The sequence below is a fragment of the Cyprinus carpio genome, chromosome B8 (genome assembly GCF_018340385.1).
Source record: "Cyprinus carpio isolate SPL01 chromosome B8, ASM1834038v1, whole genome shotgun sequence".
Lineage (NCBI taxonomy): Eukaryota > Metazoa > Chordata > Actinopteri > Cypriniformes > Cyprinidae > Cyprinus > Cyprinus carpio.
Genome location: NC_056604.1, coordinates 793,237 through 815,736, shown reverse-complemented (window position 1 = coordinate 815,736; position 22,500 = coordinate 793,237). Strand labels below are relative to the sequence as shown.

Here is a 22,500-nt window from a genome sequence, read left to right as displayed (position 1 = left end):
TGGTAACACTTTTTATTAACTTTCATTAATAAATCATTAACAAACATTACGTAATGCTTAACAGATCATTAGTTTATTCACATATCTAGAAACATGAAATAATGTGCTTGTTATTGTTTACTTATAAACATTACCTAATAATTAACATTTCATTTAAATTATAATGCTTAAAATGTCATGAAACTTCTAATTCATATGACCATGCACATCTCGAAAATCTACAAATGATTTTAACAGATCACTTTTATTAATGCACAACACTTGTGATACACAAACATTGTTAAAGTAGCTGAAAGTCCAGTGCCAATAAAGATACTAAAAAAATTAGTAAACTAGATTAGATTTGAAGTCCCGATCTGAATCAAAAGTTTTGCGAACTCGCTCAAAAGACTCGATCTCAAATGATTCGCGAAACGCGATTCGAAGTCCCGATCTGAATCAAATGTTTTGCGAACTCGCGCAAAAGACTCGATCTCAAATGATTCGCGAAACGCGATTCGAATTCCCGATCTGAATCAAATGTTTAGCGAACTCGTTCAAAAGACTCGATCTCAAATGATTCGCGAAACGCGATTCTAAGTCCTGATCTGAATCAAATGTTTTGCGAACTCGCGCAAAAGACTCGATCTCAAATGATTCGCGAAACTTGATTCTAAGTCCCGATCTGAATCAAAAGTTTTGCGAACTCGCGCAAAAGACTCGATCTCAAATGATTCGCGAAACGCGATTCGAAGTCCTGATCTGAGTTTAGCAAACTCGCTCAAAAGACTCGATCTCAAATGATTCGCGAAACGCGATTCTAAGTCCCGATCTGAATCAAATGTTTAGCGAACTCGTTCAAAAGACTCGATCTCAAATGATTCGCGAAACGCGATTCGAAGTCCCGATCTGAATCAAATGTTTAGCGAACTCGCGCAAAAGACTCGATCTCAAATGATTCGTGAAACTTGATTCTAAGTCCCGATCTGAATCAAATGTTTAGCGAACTCGCGCAAAAGACTCGATCTCAAATGATTCGCGAAACGCAATTCGAAGTCCCGATCTGAGTTTAGCAAACTCGCTCAAAAGACTCGATCTGAAATGATTCGCGAAACGCGATTCTAAGTCCCGATCTGAATCAAATGTATAGCGAACTCGCGCAAAAGACTCGATCTCAAATGATTCGCGAAACGCGATTCTAAGTCCCGATCTGAATCAAATGTTTAGCGAGCTCGCGCAAAAGTCTCGATCTCAAATGATTCGCGAAACTTGATTCTGAGTCCCGATCTGAATCAAATGTTTAGCGAACTCGCGCAAAAGACTCGATCTCAAATGATTCGCGAAACGCGATTCGAAGTCCTGATCTGAATCAAATGTTTTGCGAACTCGCGCAAAAGACTCGATCTCAAATGATTCGCGAAACGCGCTTCAGAAGTCCCGATCTGAATCAAATGTTTTGCAAACTCGCGCAAAAGACTCGATCTCAAATGAATCGCGAAACGCGATTCGAAGTCCCGATCTGAATCAAAAGTTTTGCGAACTCGCTCAAAAGACTCGATCTCAAATAAATCGCGAAACGCGATTCTAAGTCCCGATCTGAATCAAATGTTTAGCGAACTCGCGCAAAAGTCTCGATCTCAAATTATTCGCGAAAAGCGATTCGAAGTCCCGATCTGAATCAAATGTTTAGCGAACTCGCGCAAAAGACTCGATCTCAAATGATTCGCGAAACGCGATTCGAAGTCCCGATCTGAGTTTAGCAAACTCGCTCAAAAGACTCGATCTAAAATGATTCGCGAAACGCGATTCGAAGTCCCGATCTGAATCAAATGTTTAGCGAATTCGCGCAAAAGACTCGATCTCAAATGATTCGCGAAACGCGATTCTAAGTCCCGATCTGAATCAAATGTTTAGCGAACTCGCGCAAAAGACTCGATCTCAAATGATTCGCGAAACGCGATTCGAAGTCCCGATCTGAATCAAATGTATAGCGAGCTCGCGCAAAAGTCTCGATCTCAAATGATTCGCGAAACTTGATTCTGAGTCCCGATCTGAATCAAATGTTTAGCGAACTCGCGCAAAAGTCTCGATCTCAAATGATTCGCGAAACTTGATTCTGAGTCCCGATCTGAATCAAATGTTTAGCGAACTCGCGCAAAAGACTCGATCTCAAATGAATCGCGAAACGCGATTCGAAGTCCCGATCTGAATCAAATGTTTAGCGAACTCGCGCAAAAGACTCGATCTCAAATGAATCGCGAAACGCGCTTCAGAAGTCCCGATCTGAATCAAATGTTTAGCGAACTCGCGCAAAAGACTCGATCTCAAATGAATCGCGAAACGCGCTTCAGAAGTCCCGATCTGAATCAAATGTTTAGCGAACTCGCTCAAAAGACTCGATCTCAAATGATTCGCGAAACGCGCTTCAGAAGTCCCGATCTGAATCAATATTAGGCGAACTCGCGCAAAAGACTCGATCTCAAATGAATCGCGAAACGCGATTCTAAAGCTGTGTCCCAAAGTTGAGTGTGCACACTTCGAAGGCCACGGACTTCGAAGACCAGACCTCCGAAGTGCACGAAGGGTGCTCCGAAGTGCGTGAGATGCTCCGCCTTCGCAGGATTTCCTAATCCCGTCACCAGGTGTTTCCGATTAGCGCTCTGTCACATAGCAACGGTGTGAGAGGAGAGCTGACGAGAGGACAGTCCTGCCAGGACAGATGGAGCCAGAACTGCTCGTTTTTGTTTTTATGATTTACTCATAATGGAGGAGACGGTGATGAACCTCAGGCTTAGACAAGACCGAGGCCAGGTAAACTACACTGGTTTGCTGCGATCTTTGTCGGATTACAACTTTAAATGCAGGTACTGGCTTGGAGCTTACTTGAATAATGTAATGATACACATGAAAAACTACAAAATACACACATAGCAGTTCAAATGCTGACTAAGGTGCAATTTTATGTAGTTTATTGTCTTGACCATATGTAGACAGGTTTGAAACCCATATTTTTTTAGGCAGTTAACCATAAAAATAAAACTGTATTTAAAAAAAAAATAGAGCATAGGACAGCTTAATGTCCAGCAACTTTAAATTAATAACCTTGAACATATTTAGAAGTAAACTGCAACATACACAGAAGTGCAGCAGTATCATTAATGTAAAACCATCCTGACAAATTATTTTTTTTCAAGACAATACTGCACATACCTTTACTTTTACTCTCAGTACCTGAAGTATATTAGAGTATGCAAGATAATACTTTTACTTAAAGGATAGTTCAGCCAAAAATTAAAATCCTGTAATCATTTACTCACCCTTCAGTTGCTCCAGGTTTGTAATTTATATTTTTGTGTTTAAAAGGTTTTAAATATGACTAGTAGTTTTTCCCCAATATGGTATTGGTAGTTATTAAAAGTAGTTTACTAAAGTATGTCAATATTACTTGTACTAATTATGTTTTCATAGCTCTAAACTATTTTTCTCTTCCTTCTTTCCCTAAATCAGAGCAGACCCCTGTACTGCAGGATAAAGCTGAATGTGGCAGTGCTGGACAGGTGTTTAATGGTTTTGTTCTGAGCAGGGAGGCCCTGACTGTGCTGCTGGATCTACTGAGAAGTGAACGCCAACAGTGATGGTGTACCACGATCCAGACCCTGGTGTTTCTCTTCTGTCTGCCAGCGGTACATCATACAGATGGTCTCCAGAGTGTTTGACATGTCCCTCGTTCCACTGTCACCACACTGTCCTCCGAGTCTCTGAGGAGGTGCTGGCCATTCACCAAGAGATTGACCTCCTGAAGACCCCAGAACACACGGAGGCAGGGCAGGGCTCAAACTGATGCTGTTTTTCTGATGTTAAACCTAAGCTATGTTGCAAATGGTTGTAAAAAGTACTTTCTATTATGTATAGAACAATTTGTTTTAATGTGTAAAAAAGTATTTACAGGACAAACAAATAAAAGAATTTTTTGTGAAAACAATTATAAGCTACATTAAAAAAAAAATTAATGTACATAAGCACTTTTATTTACACATGTGAATATGCAAAACAAATACAAAATGTACAGAAAGTACTCAGGCTTATTTACGAATAAATCACAAAAAAATGAATAATGTATACAACTTATGCATTTCATTTTTAACTTGCATCACAAAAATAAACTACAGAAATTAGGTTGTTTCATTGACAATATGACATTTAAAAAATGTATTGGAAAAACTGTAATGTACTCATTTTTTTCCCACTGTTTTCTCTTGGCTAATGAAGAATGTATTTGTCTGAGTTTGATGTCCTCCCTGTCCACTCGAAACGCGATTCGAAGTCCCGATCTGAATCAAATGTTTAGCGAACTCGCTGATCTGATCTGAATCTTTGCGAGCTCGCGCAAAAGACTCGATCTCAACCCAGACAGCAACATAGTGTTGGCCCAGATCAGGCCCGCGTGAAATCCATGCGGGCCAGATGTGGGCCGGATCTGGGCCAAAACTGCTTGCTGTCTGGGAATTGGATCGCGAAACGCGAAAATTAATGGTTCTTTTGATTTGTTTTTTTGCTAGTGAATCGAGTTTGAGCTTGAATCAGTTCTCATCATTAGAGAGCATTTAATGTTAGAATATTTATCAGGGTAAACTTGAAACTTGCTCATATTTTAAACACTTCGACTCCTTATATGTTAAATGTTTCTGGTGTATTTATTTAACTTCTCAGATATTTATGGTATTAATATTGAATCTACTTTAGTCAGAAGAGTTTCAGCATCAGATGTGCTCTTTCTCAGGTGAATCTCTGTCCTGAACGAACCTCTGGTCAGCTTCTGTCTCTCTTAATAATTCATATGGCCTGACATAGTGCACTGCATCTGATGATATTCAGTATGTAGAGAGTGTGAGGCTTTGGTGGAGAGGAAATGAGTCCTGAATGAGACGGACAGATAAAACACCTGACATCCACAATAAGATGCTTTAAAGCTGCTTTTGCTCTGACAGTTACTGTAAATGTTCAGCTCAGGTAGGTCAAAGACTCATTAAAGATGTACTTTTGCTCCTGAGTGAATATTATATTGCGTTCATAGAAATATAAACTGGCGTGTGTGTGTGTGTGTGTGTAAGCAAATCAAGGTCAACTTGGCCATATTCTCACAGGTTTGTCATGTGAAAATACTGGAAAATATATTTGCAATATATTAAATACTACAGTTCCATATTTGGGAGACCAGTGATTACATTTTTCATTATAGTGCAATATATGCAATGACCACGCAGAGCTATATATATAAAAATACACTGCAGGAAGACAACAACTGCACTACGTTTACACGTGATAGCTGTAATAGAGCAAATGATTTCATTTCTCCTTCATGAGTTAATGAATGGGTTTACATAAAGCTGAATCTCACTTTACTGTTTGCATAATAACATATCATACGAAAATATGTGTGATGACACATAAGACATTTTTGGGGAAATTGGATGTCTTGTCTTTTATTGTTATTGTTGCAATAAAGCTCATGCTGAATCTGATTCTGTATTTGAGGAGTGTATTGTGTTTGAGGACAGCAGGTGGCAGCAGTGACGCGCTGGTGTTTGTCCTCTGATGGATGTCAGTGACTTCACAAACATTCATGATGGAAAATGATTGGGGATTCCTGATATATAAATGCTGCAGCAGGCTCTGAGACGTGAGGTTGGTCTGAAGTGTTTTTGTGATGTTATTGTATCTGCTCGCTCCATGACTCCAGTCGGCTGTAATTACAGGCCTGCAGGTCCAGCGGCTCGAGCTCTAAACCGGGCCGCTCTCTGATGTCTGATGGAGGAAAATGATTTCCACTCTGCTCTGTATGATTCAAACGCACTGGAGCAAACCACAATCATACGTAATGACACATAAATCATACTCGAGGAGGAAAAACAAGCACAGAGAGGAAAAAGCGTAGGCCAGCGCATGTTGTGTGAACACGCCATCTGCAGCCTTTAAAGTGCAGATCTTTGAACATCGCTGCCTGGGAGAGAGATCTTTGTGTAGCAGATCTCAGATCTTAGGCTGATGTTGGCAGAGGACCAGCTCTCAGTGTGTGTGTGTGTGTGTGTGTGTTTGTGTGAGTGTCTTCAGATCATGCAGGGGTTTCTGTCTCCTCATATCTCCTGTGTCGTTCAGCAGAAGAACAGCTCGTCCTTCGAAGGTGAGCGAGGCTGTGGGAACAATGGCTCTGGAAGGAAAAACAGGGAGGATCCGGATATCCCATCCCATTAACTACACCCTCTTCCTGAAGGGCTTTCCAGCAGAGGATGAGGAGGTCAGAGCGCCCTTCCTCCTCCAGTATCTGTCCATCACCTGCTCTTCTGCAGAACCGTCTGCCATGTTCTCGTTACCTTATGAAAACTTTATTTCTGAAGCAGGGCTCTTATAGTTAACTAAAAAATAAATAAATGTTTTCTTTAAATATAATAAAATATCAAATGCTAGTTTATTTCAGCAAGGCAACATTTACCATTTTAATTTATTCAAACTTGTACTAAAATATCTTAATCTGAAATAATTATAAAATGTTTTTAAGGTAAAACCAAGTTAAATGCTGTTCTTTTTTTACTTGAAAATAATGCATTTTAACTGAAACAAAATTATTTTTTAAAACTAAAATTATAGAGACATTTAAAACAATAACTACTAAAAATTACAAAAACAAAACTGCTATAACTTTAAAATTTAATGTAAAATGCAAAACTAAAAGCTTATTCAAAATGTTGTATCATAAAATCATTAAAAATAAACTATAAAATAAACATTAAGTAAAATATAAAAAAGTTTAACTTGATGAACTAACCTAACTAAAACTAAAAGTGAAATAAAAATGAATAAAACTATATCGACAAGAATTAAAAAAAAAACCTAAAACTACAAAAAAAATGTAAACTTTAACTAAAAAATAAAAAACTGATTCAGAATGTAAATAAATCTATAATCTCAATGATCCGTCCAGTTTTTAAGATGTTTTATATATGGATTTTCTTGGTTATATGAGAAATTGTATCATTTTGCAAATATTATGGGAATGTTACTTTTGAATGTTCTCTGAACGTTCTGAAACAAGTAGCATTTAAAAAAACATTAGACAAACGTCCAAATAAATGTTTCGGGGGGAAAAAACATTCCATATGTATAAATATATGTAAATGATGGTGTGTATGATGTGTAATTAACATTCCGAGACCATTATTAAAGGCCAGATAACTTTAAACAAACATTCTATGAACGCTGAGGGAATCTTAGCAGAATGTTTCCTGTAGCTGGGATCAAACTCCTGACAGAGAATGAAACCGCTCGCTGGGTTTTGATTATGTATCTAGGTCCCTCACATCTGATGCTCTGCTTATTTATGAGCTATATTCATCCTTGAACGAGTTCAATCTCTTCACACGTTCCATCTGCGTGCATCAGCTCTCCAGCCGCTGAAACAAAGCTCGTTTGTTTAATGAGAGGAGGTGAATATTAAACATTTGAGCAGCACTCAGATCATGAGGAACGCTGAACTGGACACAGTGAAGTGGGTTTAAAAAAATATTCGGTTGGACTATATTTGACTGTTTTTTAATATTACAAATTGCTATTACTATTTATTTTATCTAATAGTATGTAATTTCTATGCCAGTAACAGTCATTAGTGTCTTTCTGACTGATTCATTACAAGGAATCAGTTTGAGAGTCGTTTGTTGATGAGTCAGACTCCACTGTTTCCAAACAGGTTTCCTAAACACAGGAAAGTGTGTTTGAGTCTTCAGGACGTCAAACCTCTCACTCTGTTTGTTAAACTGAGATTAGAAATTATTATTTTTTTCATGTGGAATGTACTTAAAAAAACAAAAACAACAACAAAAAAAAAAGCTGTGAAGTTGCAGTTGTAAATAAATAGATTATTGGAGTGAGTTTTACAAGAAAATACCATTTCAGTTTTCTACATCAACATTACTTAATTGATGTTTTTTTAATTATCTGTACAATTTCTGAGTGAAAATAGTTTATAAACCAAATTTAATTCAGTATACTTCAAATATTATGAATATTTGGTATTGTAAACATTTTTTAAATTTTCATGCTTCACTTTTAAGGAATGACAAACACTGCTTTCATGCACATCTTGTTTTATTCATGTGATACACTCTCAGGAAAAAAAGGGCATAAAAGCTTTGAAAAGGCACACCTTCCTTTTTACCTAAAGTGTCCATATCAGTACATAAAAGCGTACCTTTTGAGGAGGTGCCGCCTCAGTGACAGCTTTTGTGCCTTTTTTCTGAACATGTATGGCAGTAAATGATGTGCTCGGATTGGGCTCAGAAAGCATCTGTTTCAGAGAAGAAATCAGACGTGAAACGCTTGTGCACAAACACAATGAGACTCACAGTCCTCCAGACTCGGTGGAGATGTGTCACGGTGCGTCTGAAGAGAGACTGACCTGTTCTCAGTGTTCGTCAGCGTCTCTGAGACACGATGGGACTCGCCTGCGCTCCTGCTTCTCAGGCCGGCGAGACGCGTATCTAAGAATCTGCTGGCTCTGGAGGGTAAATAAAGAGGGGTAATGCTGGATTCTTCAAGTGACCCGACTGAAGGTCAGCGAGCACAGAACAGAAACCGTCTTTCTAGCAGGATATGATGAATAAGAAATGCGAGCTTTGAATAGTCAGATAACGTTGGACTCGCTCATACTCGCATGCATAGCCAGTAAGTAACTGCGATGCACGGCTGAAAAATTGATGAGCTCTATGGTGTGCCAGCGCTGGCACGATGATTTATTCAGCAGACGCTGTGAGTGCTTGTCACTGTACCAGCAGCTTTACCTACATCTAACCTTTCAGAGCCGCAGAGCGATCCAAACGTGTGTTTAGGGCTCCAGCGCCTCATCAGCTCTCATTATTTCAGCAGACGCACTGTTGAAGGGGCAGCTGCTCCCCAAAGATGGCCGGAGCCCACGGTTCCTCAACTGTCTCTGTCTATTACAGCCCTGGAGTCAGAAGTGTTTGACTTATTCATGGCTTGACGCAGTTCTGCTGCCCGCATACGCCCTTCTGCTGAAGAGCAGGCCAAACTACTCCATTTGCCTCTCTTTTATGCAACTTATATAAAAGAACTTGTTTTCATTTTTAATTGAAATGTTTAATGTTAATTTTAATTACTAATAATCACACACACACACACAAATGATTATTATTATAAATGTATGTATATATATATATATATATATATATACTGTGGTGGTCAAAATGATTAGAACACTAGTATTTTCACCAGCTAAAATAGTTTTAAGTCAGTTCTTTCTATCTTTTGCTGTACAGAACAAACTGAGACAGACTCAATCCAGAAGAACTGTGTCTCCGAGACGCTTCAAGAAACCTCCTGCAAAGCTACAATACTAACATGATTTAAAAAAAATATTTTTATATTGATGCAGTGAAAGAATGCGTAAAAGGAGAAAGAAGCGCAGACTTTTTTGTGGATAGATGAATTACCTGTTGCTGGACAAAATCATAAATATGATTCAGTGAATGTAAAAAACCTCAAAGCGCTCCTGGCTTTAGTTTAAACATCTGACGGATCTAATAAAGCAGGAGCCAGTGGAAAAGCTGAAAGAGAATATATTATTATTATTCTGTAATGTTTCACTTCTGTTCCATTGAGTCGTGTTTGTTTTGCACAGGCTGCGGTGAGAATCAGCCACTGTACTCTCTATCATTCGTTTATAAAGCTGCATGGAAATGCAAACATAAACACTTCTGTGAATATCAAATATCACATGAATGTTATCTAGATGCAAATAAAACACTCATGAGCGCAGTTACATGAATCATACAGCAAACAATGAGATGTTGAGAGATTCAATTGTTTCAGATTCAATCATAACATCAGCAGCTATTGTACTGTATAATATCTGTGACTTTAACTGTAGTTTCTCATGCAACATCCTTTTGAATCACTTATTAAGCATTTTGCTTGAATGTGAGCTTTTTGCACCTGTTTTTAATCAAATTGTATTTGCATTGTGAGTGATAGTTACACCCAAACAGCAGATTCTGTGTAGTTTCACCACATCATGTCAAAGGTAGAATGTTGATGTGCTTTAGCTTTCATCTTCATCTTTACGCTTGAGATGGTGTCTCATGATTCAGGCTTTGTGAAATGACCTGTCATTATGTAAGCAGCGCTACACCCTCTAATTACTGGATGTAGATATATGTGGCCTGACTGACAGAGTAATGATGCAGTACAGTAACACGGCGCTGTAGCATATAAACACAGCGTGCAACACATCATTATACAGAGCTGTGGGCCTGCGAGCCTCTCGTGATTCAGAGCGAGTGGAAGTGTGGATGTGTGTGAATGGAGGTTTGTTTCAGGGGTCACAGTGTGCTGGATGATGACGGGGCCACCGGAGCACTGATTCTCACACACAAAGAGCGTAAGGCCCCGAGCGTCTCACTTCACCCCCCCCCCCCCCCCCTCTCTCTCTCTCTCTCTCTCTCTCTCTCTATCTTTCTCTCACACACACACACAATTCAATTTTAATGTAGGCTACTTCATTAGTATGATACTATAATATGATTTCTAGTCACTTTTTATTTTCATTTTCTTTTAAATGATGCAATACACAATATATATTAATAGGTTATGAGATTTGTATTGTGTATAATGATGCAATATTAATATATAGTCTATAAAATATAAATGTTCCATCAGTATGCATCATTTTAATTGTGCATATTGATGCAATATAATTATAAAAATATTAATATATAGGTTTTATGATAAGAATATTCCATTTAATATGCAGAATTCTAAAGTATATTGTATGAATGTATATCATTGCAATATTACTATATAATATATTAATATAGACTGTGAGATATGAATAGTCCATAAATAAAGACACATTTATTTGTATATATTGATGCAATATTAATATATAATAATAATTTATAGTATATTAGATGTGAATATTCCATTATGCACTATTCTAGTTATGTATATTGAAGAAATATTAGTATATTATAAAATGGGGTAAATATGTGAATATTCTGTCTATATAAATCAATTTAATTTTGATGCACTGTATCAAATATATTAATATATTTGATATTAATATAGGCTATAAAATATGATTGTGTATAATTGTACAGTATGTATTGATGCAATATTAATATATGTTAATGCATAATAATATTAATATATGTTAATGCATAATAATATTAATATATGATAATGCATAATAATGCATAGAGTATAAGATGCAAACGGACCTATCGTCAACGGAACGAGCTCGCCGAGTCACCCAAGGCCTCTGCTTGTACTGTGGGTCCAAAGATCACCTTCTGCCTTCCTGCCCTGTTCACGCACATGTTCAGCGGTGAGTATGGTCCATATCCATCCTGATGACTCTAGTATACCTCACACTGACGCTTGTCTAATGTACATTAACCAATCTTTTCCAGTCAAATCCAATTCCAAATTTCCACCATCTCATTCCAGCATCTTCTCCATCAGTCTCATATAAATCAAGATCCCTGGACTTCGCAATGCCACCTCATATCAAATCTCCATTATCCAAGGAAAACTGCACCCCGGAAGTCACTCTCTGCATAGGAAATGTCCATGTTGAGTGGATTTCGTTCCTGGTGCTGGAGGAGGCTACAGTGGACTTCGTCCTGGGACGTCCCTGGCTGGCTCAATATCATCCCAACATCCACTGGAACTCCATCAAAGTCCATCTTTCCAAAGCTCCATCCAATTCCAGCAGCTTTACAGCAGGGGTTCATCCATCCTTCCACTTCTCCTGCAGCATCCAGTTTCTTCTTTGTGGCAAAGAAGGATGGGGGGTATGCGCCCCTGTTTCGATTATCGGGTACTCAACTCCCAAACCATAAAGTCTGCCTATCCACTGCCTCTGGTGCCAGCCTCATTAGAGGAACTCCGTGGAGCCCGGCTCTTCACTAAACTCAATCTACGCAGTGCCAACAATCTGATCTGCATTCGAAGAGGAGGCGAATGGAAAACCACCTTTGTAACACCATCCATGCACTACGAGTACCGAGTTATGCCGTATGGCCTTGCAAACTCACCTTCCATCTTCCAGAACTTCATGAACGAAATCTTTCCTAGACATGCTCAACCAGTTTGTAATCATCTACATCGATGACATTCTCATTTATTCACCCAGTCTCGAAGAACATCAACAGCATGTCTCCAAGATACTCCAATGTCTCCACCAACATCACCTATACCTCAAACTAGAGAAAGGTGAATTCCACCAAACCACCATCCAATCACGTGCCCTATTGTACGGAATGTGAATGATCAAATTTGTGCTGCCACTCTGACAGAACCCACTCCGCTGGGAGGTCCGGAAGGGAAACCTACCATGACCTACCATGTCTCACCCTTCTGGACTCCATCCACACTTCTCCAGGATCTGGTAACCCAGGCAGCCAACGAACCCTCTTGCTCCTCTGGAACAGATACTGGTGGCCCAGCATGGCTCGGGATGTCACCCGCTACAACAGAGGTTGTTCGGTCTGCGGCATCACATGCACTCCACGCCACTTACCTGAGGGCAGACTAGTTCCACTACCTATTCCACGCCGACCCTGGTCTTATATCGGAATCGATTTCACCACAGATCTTCCAGTGGATTCACTACCATAAGGAAGCTTTGTTTCAGTTATGTCGGTCCTTTCCCTGTCACAAGGCAAATCAATGAGGTCACATACAAACTCCAACTCCCAGACAACTACCACATCTCACCCCCCTTCCATGTGTCCTTATTAAAGCTTTACACTAATCCGCTTCTCCCTCCTTCTGCAGAGCACGTGATACTTCCTCCTCCTGAGGTCGACCCCAACGAGACCATCTACAGAGTCAAAGAAATCCTAGACTCCCGACAGTGGGGCGGATGGTTCCAGTATCTCGTGGATTGGGAGGGGTACAGTCCTGAGGAAAGATCATAGATGGACAGATGATGTTCTGGATCCGTCACTCCTCTCCGACTTCCATCAATCGCACCCAGATCATCCCGCTCCTAGGGAGTGCGGTCATCCTCGCCGTCGATCACGGGCACCAGGAGATGCCCTTGGGGGAGGGGGTGCTGTCACAGATTCACCAGCAATCACCAGACTATTGATCGCGAACACCTGATGCCACTTACCTAAGCACTATATCAGTCCACTCACCTCAGTCCCTCATCAGCTGGTCTCAAGGTTGCATACCTTTCCTCACGCTACTATTCACATCTCTGGATCTCCGTGGCTCTGTGTCTCCCGCTGTCTTGCTGGATCTCCCTAAAAGAATTAAAATAAAACTGTTACTCTTCAGTGTGATGAGCTAAAGTTATGTTTCAGTTTGAACATTCTGTTTGAAGTCCTCCTTCAGTTTGTATAAATAAAGAAGCTCTGGATCGTTCTTGTGTATGCCTCTCAATCCAGCCGTGACATATATAGGCTATAAAATGTGATTGTGTGTATTGACACAATATTAATATATGTTAATGCATAATAATATATAGAGTATAAGATATTAATATTCCATCAATATACACACTTATAGATGTGCATATTGATGCAATATTAATATATAATATATTAATATGTAGTCTATAAGACCAAATTCTAGTAATATGCACAGTTCTTATAATGTACATTGATGCAATATTATTCTATATGCTATAGGATATGAATATTCCATCAGTATAGCTACACAAATAAAAGAAAACTAAAAAAGATAATAAAACAAATTATATATATATATATATATATATATATATATATATATATATATACTGTATATATATAATATAATATGTATAATAATTTATTTATAAATAATTAATATTAGGAAATGAAATAATAACATAAAAGGTGCTTGTAGAAATAACAGTGTGAGTTTTTGAGTCTGGATAAAGCTTCATTCTGAGTGACTCCACGTGCATGTGTTGCCTTAATTATGAAGTAAACACACACACACACACACACAGAGTGTGATAGTGATGGTGAAGATGCGCGTCTGACAGCAGCTCCGAAGAAACAAAAGCTCTGAGGTCTGAGGCTCCTCCCTGCGTGTGTGTGTGTGTGACAGCTGCTATGTGTGTGTGTGTGTGTGTGTGTGTGTGTGTGAGCGAGCTCAGCTCAGTAAAGCTTCATCTCTAATAGGATGAGCAGCCGCTCGCGCGTGTAGCTGAATGCTCCGCTCATTGTTCGCTTGGCCGTTTCTCCGGGGTTTCCGCGGATCGATCGATCAGTGATCGGGATTTCTCATGGATCTATCGATGTGAAGAAGCTTTCACACGCGGTACGTACAAGAGAATAGCGCTTGAAGTTGAGCGAGAGCCGCTCTTCCATACGATCGCGCTCCGGTTATGACAATGATGATGGTGTTTAGAACGATATATTGTTTCTTTCTGTGCGGCGTTACTTTGATCTGCCGCGCGGAGGGCTGGTGACGTCACTCCGCTAAACTTCTCTAATGCGCGTTTAAAAACTCATTCATCAGCTAAGTGTGAGTGTTGAAAATGAGGGTGTGACGGAGAACAAACAACATCTCCGTGCTTTACTGCTTTAAAGAATTGCACTCATCAGTAATACGCGGCTGAGATGGAAATACATGTCACTGCAACGGAATAAATGTGAGATTGTTTGCAGTTTTGCGTGTATTTTCTGAATGCACGGACAAATATAAACAGTGTGATGGAAATAATGTGTTTCGGTCATTTGCTTCTGATGCATGAAGTTAGTATTGTTCTTGTTCTTGAGTATCTCCAGTGTCTCTAACAGGTTTAAGTCTCAGTCACAGTAGACTCTGAATGCAGAACTGTTGTTCTCTGATACTGAAGAGCATCAGTGTGAAACCTCATCCGGAGGTTTGTGAAGCCGGTCACTCTCCTTTGACCCCGGGGGTCATGTAGGGTGTGTCCGTTTCAGCCGTTTCTACCACTTTATTGCAAAATGAACGCAATCCAACAGACTTCTCGAGTAGCAGTGAATCGACATCTGTTTGGGCAGGACGGCAGCGTTTGGTCCGGCTCAGCGGTGAGCGCTTGGGTTTGGAGGCTCAGAATAAAATAGTGTTTGTTAATCTCATTGTCTGCCGTTGGTTGAGTGTTTTTCTCCCTGTGAGATGGCAGACGGCCACACGTCCCAACCAAGCCAAGATTCCACGACTATCAGCGCTCTGAATTCACATGGCTTTGTGTTGAGGTGCATTATTTCAGGTGTTTTTTCTTGAAACACTGTCATTCTGAGCATCAGTGTCAGTGAATAACTGCGCTTCAGTCCTCTCTGCATTCAAATCTGTGGTTGACTGATACTGATATTTTGATGGCAGATATCTTAAAAAGCACAGATATCATCACACTGTTTAACTTAAAGTTAAATAAAACAAATGCATAACAATTGCTGAAATTAAATCTATATTTATTTTACGTAATATTTACTAAATTATATAATTTGAAAATGAAATAAAAAAAGGAAATCTGTAAAATAAAATAAAGAATTCCTCACTTCTGACATATGGTCAAAACAGTAAAATGTTGATAATTACAAAAAATAAAAAATATCGGCCGATATATATCAGCAAGGCAGACCTCTAATTATAATTCATAGTGCAATCATTTGTTTCTGATGGATCCTCCGATTCATTTTCTGTGAAAAAACCCCGCCGTGGTTTTTGACCTGCATCCGCATCATCCACCCCTGCATTTATTCAGATTTAATCACGTTTCTATTATTTCACATCTTTTCGTTAAAGGTTAGCAATCAAGTTCATTTTCAGGAAAAGATTAGATAGCAGGGAATGTGTATTTATTCTGTTCATGGTGCATTAAAAAGATTGTGTTTGTGAAAATGAGTGAATGTAAAAGATTGAAAGCTTCGTCTCATTTATCTGCTAGAAGGAAATGCGACTCTGATGCCAGTTCTGAATCAACATAAAACTGACACATTTTCTTTATAATGCAATCAAGATCACATCATGCAATCACTGTTTTAATGTGCTTATCGTTTCTGCTTAAATGAATAAGTGACTTTAACATAAACTGTAGATTTATGCAATATGGGCATGGCTTTGACTTAGTCACAGAAAATTAATGAATGAAGCATGCATACAGCTCTTTTCTTATACACTACTCTGAAGAAACATTTGTTTTGTGTGAAGCTGCTTGGAAACGATATGCAGTGTGAATAGCGCTTGAATAGAAGTGCATTGCTGTAACAAACAGGAAACGCTGTCAGCTGATGAGGCAGTGAATTATGAGGTGAATTCAGTGTTTTGATGTGATTGTAAGGAGGGCATCTGATGTGCTCTTCTGCACAAAGCCAATGAGAGCAGCATTGAGCGTGACTGATGGCTGTTTGTCACACCAGCGAGCCTCAATCGCGCCGGCGTGTATTTACATTCTCTCAGTAGAGGCAGGATTCGCTCAGCCTGAATTATTGATGACAGCCAATGAATTGCACTCAATTATGTTAAAGGAGCGCAACGTAAATCACAGACTCAGAAACACTGTCGATAACTCTCATCTATGATTCACATGATCATGTTTAATGCATGAGCCGGCTCTGGGTGGCCACATTACTGAGTAATTGAAACATCTAAGTGGATTATTGTGCGTTTGAAGAATGAAAATTCATGTTTCTGTCTTTTTAGATGATAGAAAAGCAACATTGTCAAATTCTGCTTTGAGTTTCAGGTTTTGAATGGATTTGATTGTTGATGCTCCGATAAGGAACTTTAGTGAGAACTTAAAAAAAATTCCTTTGCTCTTTTAAAATCACTCATCTTCAGTCATTTTTAAGTTTGTAGATGTTAAGAACGGTTTCATAAAACAGGTGATTTATGGAGAAATTGTGCTCATCCACATGGAAAAATCAAGAGTAAATGTCTGCATGCTGATAGTAATGTTTATATTTCAGTAAAGATATTTCAATATTTATCTCTAGATATTTAAATATCTTTCCTAAAACATCTTTGTTCTATTTAAAATTTTAATAACATAAGTGTGGTTTTAAGCATGAAAATAGCAAAAAAAAAAAAAAACAAAAAAAACAATGCAACTTGGGTTAATGACAATATGCAAACATTTACATTTTACATTTAAAATGATTGATGCTGCTATGTACCTGTTTATTATACTGTGAAACAGCACTGACATCATTTCTGTTACTTCAAAGCGCTGTAGAAATAAAAATAAAGATTAAAAAGCAGGTCAAGTTTATAAGCAGAAGTACAGAAATCAGACTGATCAGGCTGGATGTGTTTAGTGTTTTAAAGAAATCTGAACTCTGTTGCTTCAGTCATGTTGTTTGTAAGGAAGTGTTTTGAGCGGAAACAAGGACATCTATAAGTGTTTGTCCTGTAAACACGAGTCTGATGATGACAAACTTCAGCTGGTGTCCGAATGATGAGCTGAATAATCACACTGATGCTGACAGTTTGTGTTTTCTCACAGGTTCTGGGAGTTTGTGTTGTCCTTCTGATGAATGTGTGTGTGTGTGTGTGTGGTTTCCAGCGGCGTGAGAGAGAGAGAGAGAGAGAGAGAGAGGGACAGTGCATGTGTCTCGTCCCCATGCCGGTGTTTGGCACTGCCTCTCTCATCTATTAATCATGGCGACTGCTTTCTTATTCTGTTGCCATAGTTTCAGGCTGAAACACTGTTGGTGTGTGTGTGTGTGTGTGTGTGTGTGTGTGTGTGTGTGTGTGTGTGTGTGTGTGTGAGGGGCCATGGGACGTTACAGACCAGCAGAGCTGCTTAAAGGGGCCACGCAGGACAATAATGTACAGACACAGACTGATAGTCTGATTATTGCTCGTCACGCTTGTCCTGCAAAAAAAAAAAACACTGAGAAGGTACTGGTATTTTCCTGCCAGGCGTTTCCTTAACCCTGTATTATGTTGTGGGTCAAACTAACCTGGTTAACCTAGGATATTTATTGTGACATTTTCTTTTTAGATTTACTATTTAGAAATAGTTCATGTTTTTTGAAAAAGAAAAGTTTAAAAAACTGATCATACACAATGCACAATTTAAAAACACCGGTAAAACACCTGAAAAATCAATGCAGAAGACTCCTTCATGTTAGCGGTATGGTTGTAGGATCATTTTAATCTCTGAACAAATATGTTTATGCTGCTTTACTCTGGATTCTGTAACTGTTGTCAGGCTCAGGCTCTCCACTTGTCTTAAAGGAATAGTTAACCTAAAATGATAATTCTGTCATCTTTTACTCTCCTTCATGTCGTTCCAATCCTATACGACTTTCTTTCTCAAGTGGAACACAGAAGTAAATATTTTGAAGAGCCTTGGAAACCAAACATTGACTTTCATCATATGGAAAAACACACTGAGGCGTTCTTCAAAATATCTTCTTTTGTGCAGTCGTACAGGTTTGGATCAACATGAGGGCGAGTAAATGAAGATTTTAGCGCTGCCCGTAGAGTCTCACCACACTGTGGTTATTTTTAGAGAGTCAGACGCTTTAATCATGAGATATTCTCAACTCTCTGAATGGAGACGTTTGTCATTGCGCTGTGATTTACGGACCTGAGCTTCTGAACTACAAACACACGAGACGCTCTGAAGCGAATCCGAGTCTTTGAAGTTCATGAGATGATCTCTGAGGAGCAGGTGGAGCTTCTGCGAGTGGCTGCAATTAAAACATCATCTGCGTAATGTCCACAAGCACTTTGAAGCACAGATTCTAGATCATCTAGAGTTAAAGGAATGTTCCCAGCTAACAGAGAACGTTCTGGTAGAGTTGGGGTTACAACAAACAACAAACGTTCTTCTGGTGACGTTAATGGAATGTTCCTTCAAAGTTATCTGATCTGTTAACATTGTTAGTAATGTTTATTCAAAAACATAATTTATACATCATTCATGGCACATTTTTCTCACGTATTTTAGTTGGATGTTTTTCTACGATGGTTTAGAGAACATTCAAATGTAGCGTTGCAGTAATGTTTCAACAATAAATAAAAAAATGTTTTTCAAACATTTAGAAAACTGGAAATTTTGAATATTCAGAACTAATGTTTTAATAACTTAATGAAACGTTAGCAAAATATTCTTAGAACATATTTTCGGTGGGGTAATCTGGTCTATAATAATGTTCTCAAAACGTTAACACAAAAACATTATTATACACTGTTCATGGAATGTTTTTTCGGTAATGTTGAGTTGGATGTTTGTCAACGTTATTAAAAATGTTACTAGTGTCAGAACGCTCAAAGAACATTCAAAAGTAACGTTTCCTTAATGTTTGCAAAATGATGAAATGAAATGTTCCCTTAACGTTCATATAAACAAGAAAAAAATGGTTTTAAAACTGTTTTTTTTTTTTTAAACTGGACATTTTGAATATTCAGATGGAGTAATGGTTTTTGGAGTGTCTGTTTTTTTTTTATAACTGTCTCAAAATATTAGCACAAAACATTACTTATACATTATTCATGGAACCTTTTATCTGAAATGTTTGTTTTAGAACATTCAGAGAATATTAACGGTAACATTCCCATAATATTTGGAAAATTATCAAATGCAATGTTCCAATAACATTTATATAACCAAGAAAAAATATTTGTAAACATTTTATTTTTTAAAAAAGGACAGTTTGAGTGTTCAGAGAGCATTCAGTTAAATTCAAGTTTATTTGTAAAGTGCTTTTCACAATACCAATTGTTCTAAAGCAGCTTTACAGAAAATATTAAGTTTCTACATTACATTTAGGAGTATGATATTAGTGGTGACTGTGGCAGAAATGTACAGTAAAAATCATGCAGTTAGTTACAAATTACTCGTAATCAAACAGACGGTAAACACTATTAACTGCAATGATTATAGGTTGCAATTAAACATAAAAATTGGCATCACATTCTTTGAACGTATTTTTGTTAGCTGGGTTATCTGGTTTCTAATAATGTTCTTAAAACGATATTTACATTTTTTTCTGAAATTTTCATTTGGTTATTCATCTTACTTTTTTAATTTTTTAAATGCTACTACTAGAACATTCAGAGAACATTAAAAGTAATATTCCCTCAATGTTTGCATATTTAAAAGCGTTCTAACGTTCCTGGAGCATGTTTGAGTTCCGGGCTGATACTCATCTGAAGGGTTTTATCAGTGGATTAGCGGCCGTGTCTCACTGCACATAATCTCACTGATTTGTTTGCGTATGTTTTGTTATTCTTGTTGGCTTTGTGATGAAGCTTTTCCTGCCGTTCCGCGAGCATGTAAACACACGGCGGCAGTGATTGAGACTCAGTGCTGTACATACAGGAACAAATTGCATCCATGTGGCGTTTTGCGACCACAAGGCTCCCAGTGTCGGGCTCGGACCCGTCCATCAGGAGCGACGCTGGAGCACTTATCACCTCTCCGAGTCTCCCAGCGTTTCCTTCCTCTGCCAAAAGAGGAACGGAGCAGATCTGTTCCACATGTGCTTCCTGTGAACCCTTTCATCACAGACGTCTCTCTGTGCTGCTGTTTCTACCTCACAGTCGTCAGAGGGGCAGCTGTTTATTCCTCCTGATGATTCACAGAAAGACTGAACGGTAGCTGCTTGTAGAATTTCACCAACCTCCCACATCTCCATTTAAACTTGAGAAGGGAAACGCCGTCGTCAGCAAACAGCCGGTCGTCCATCTTGTGTTGTTGCAGGATAATTTTAAGGGTTGCAGCTACAGTCTCCAGATATATACGCCATCAGCTGACCTACATATAGAGCCACGGCACACCTGCGTCTGATCGCTCGTCTGCGGCCCGTCTTTAAGAGCTAAAACAAACAGCGCTTCATGATAAGACGGCGTGACTCTGGAATGCGAGCCACACAATGCCTTCATTCATCGCTGCGGTACTCAAGAATGGTTTGGACAAGCGTGTCAGTTGTTAGTAAATGGACACAGGGGATGTTGTGTGTTGTCACTGAGTTTGCTCTTTTATATCCACACAAGGATTGTTTTAACTAGTCCACTTGGTTTTACGTTACAGAACAAGACATCTGTTTCTTATCTCAGCTTTAATGGTTTAAAGTCGGCGTGAAATGAAAATGAGCCTGCATGTTATTGATCTGATTATGAATGATTCGTCCATGCATATTTCAGTTTTTCAGAATGTTCTGACCTTGGTGTCATAACTGGATCTTCTCCAGTCATTTAGTGCTTGTAAGCCCCGCCCATTGAGCTCATACTCATTTGCATACATATTTGAGAGCCACGCCCACATCTCAACAACCGATGCACGAATCATTTCCCACCCTATATTTGTTCTTGGTCAATAATTGCTATATTCAGATGTACGTCACAATATGGATGAAAAGTTCTGATTCTTCTTTTGTCTTATGCCAGCTTTAACCATTTGCAGGCAGAAAATTTAATATCAGCTCTTCAGTAACACTTACATTCACAACATACACTGTGTGAACAGTACCTAGCCTCTCTATTCGAAATTCAGGTCAATGGCACTTAAATCAGTTCGCTCCCTGAATTTGAATTGAGTTAGTAAACAGAATGTAGAATTTAAATGTAAGAAAGCAGAATTAAAATAAACTGAAATTTATGCAACTTTAATTTCACTTTTTTTTTGCTAGAAAAGCAAAGTTTTGTACCTAATGCTTACTTGACAGACTTATTTGAAAGTGACTACAGAGTTAAATGCTTTAAATGTTTAAAGATCTTACACACAGACTGATTACATGTATAAAATATTATTTAGTTTATATAATTTTCATCATACTTAACAAATGAACTTTTTTTAAAATTTTTACATTGGCTTCCTGTGTGAGCAGTTTAATTCAGATCCATGGTTGTGAATCAAAGCATGTTGATTCTTCAGAACGTTGCACAGTCCTGATGAACAGAATGAGTCAAACTCATGTTTTATCTGATGCTCAGAACCAGCTCTCGATCTGCTGGTTTCTCTGGAGTCTCTGGAAACTCAAGAGTGTCTCAGTCATTGAGCTTCATGAGGAGCGTCAGAGGAAGCTCACCGCAGATCAGATGGCGCTCGGACGCATGTGTTGGGTTCGATGAAGGTGTCTGATTCAGGGATCGATTTCAGGGAGTTTCTGTGGTGTTCAGTGCATGTTCCTGTGAGCTTTCAGGACGTAATGACACAGTTCGTCTTTGTGTGAGGTGATAATCATCTACAGCGGTCCACATGAACACACGGATCCATGTGATGGAGTCCAGATCTAATAAAAGAAAGAAAAAGAAGATTTATTTTGAAGAGTGTACAGTTTGAGCAGTGGAGAATGGAATCAGTTTAATGAGCACAGTGTGAACAATGGAGTCTGACTCGTGAACAAATGACTCTCTATCTGATTCCTTCAGTCGAAAAGACTCCCAAACGGTCTTAAACACACAATTTGAATCAGTCTAATGACTCAACACTCTTAAAAGAAAGGTTTTTAAAGGGGGTTTGCTATAAAAAGCACCATTTTGGTTCCCCTAAAGGTCCTTTCATTACCTTTTTCCACTTTAAAGAACCTATAA

The 22,500-nt window shown here is 38.7% G+C and overlaps 1 protein-coding gene across 1 annotated transcript in view; it reads left to right on the top strand.

The window, feature by feature from the left end:
* The first annotated feature begins 14,112 nt into the window (after positions 1 to 14,112).
* Positions 14,113 to 22,500, top strand: part of LOC109070918 (semaphorin-6A-like) — a 71,259-nt gene continuing 62,871 nt past the window's right edge. Inside the window, 1 exon segment of the mRNA XM_042729152.1 lies at positions 14,113 to 14,304. The gene's annotated coding sequence lies outside the window, so the exon portion shown is untranslated.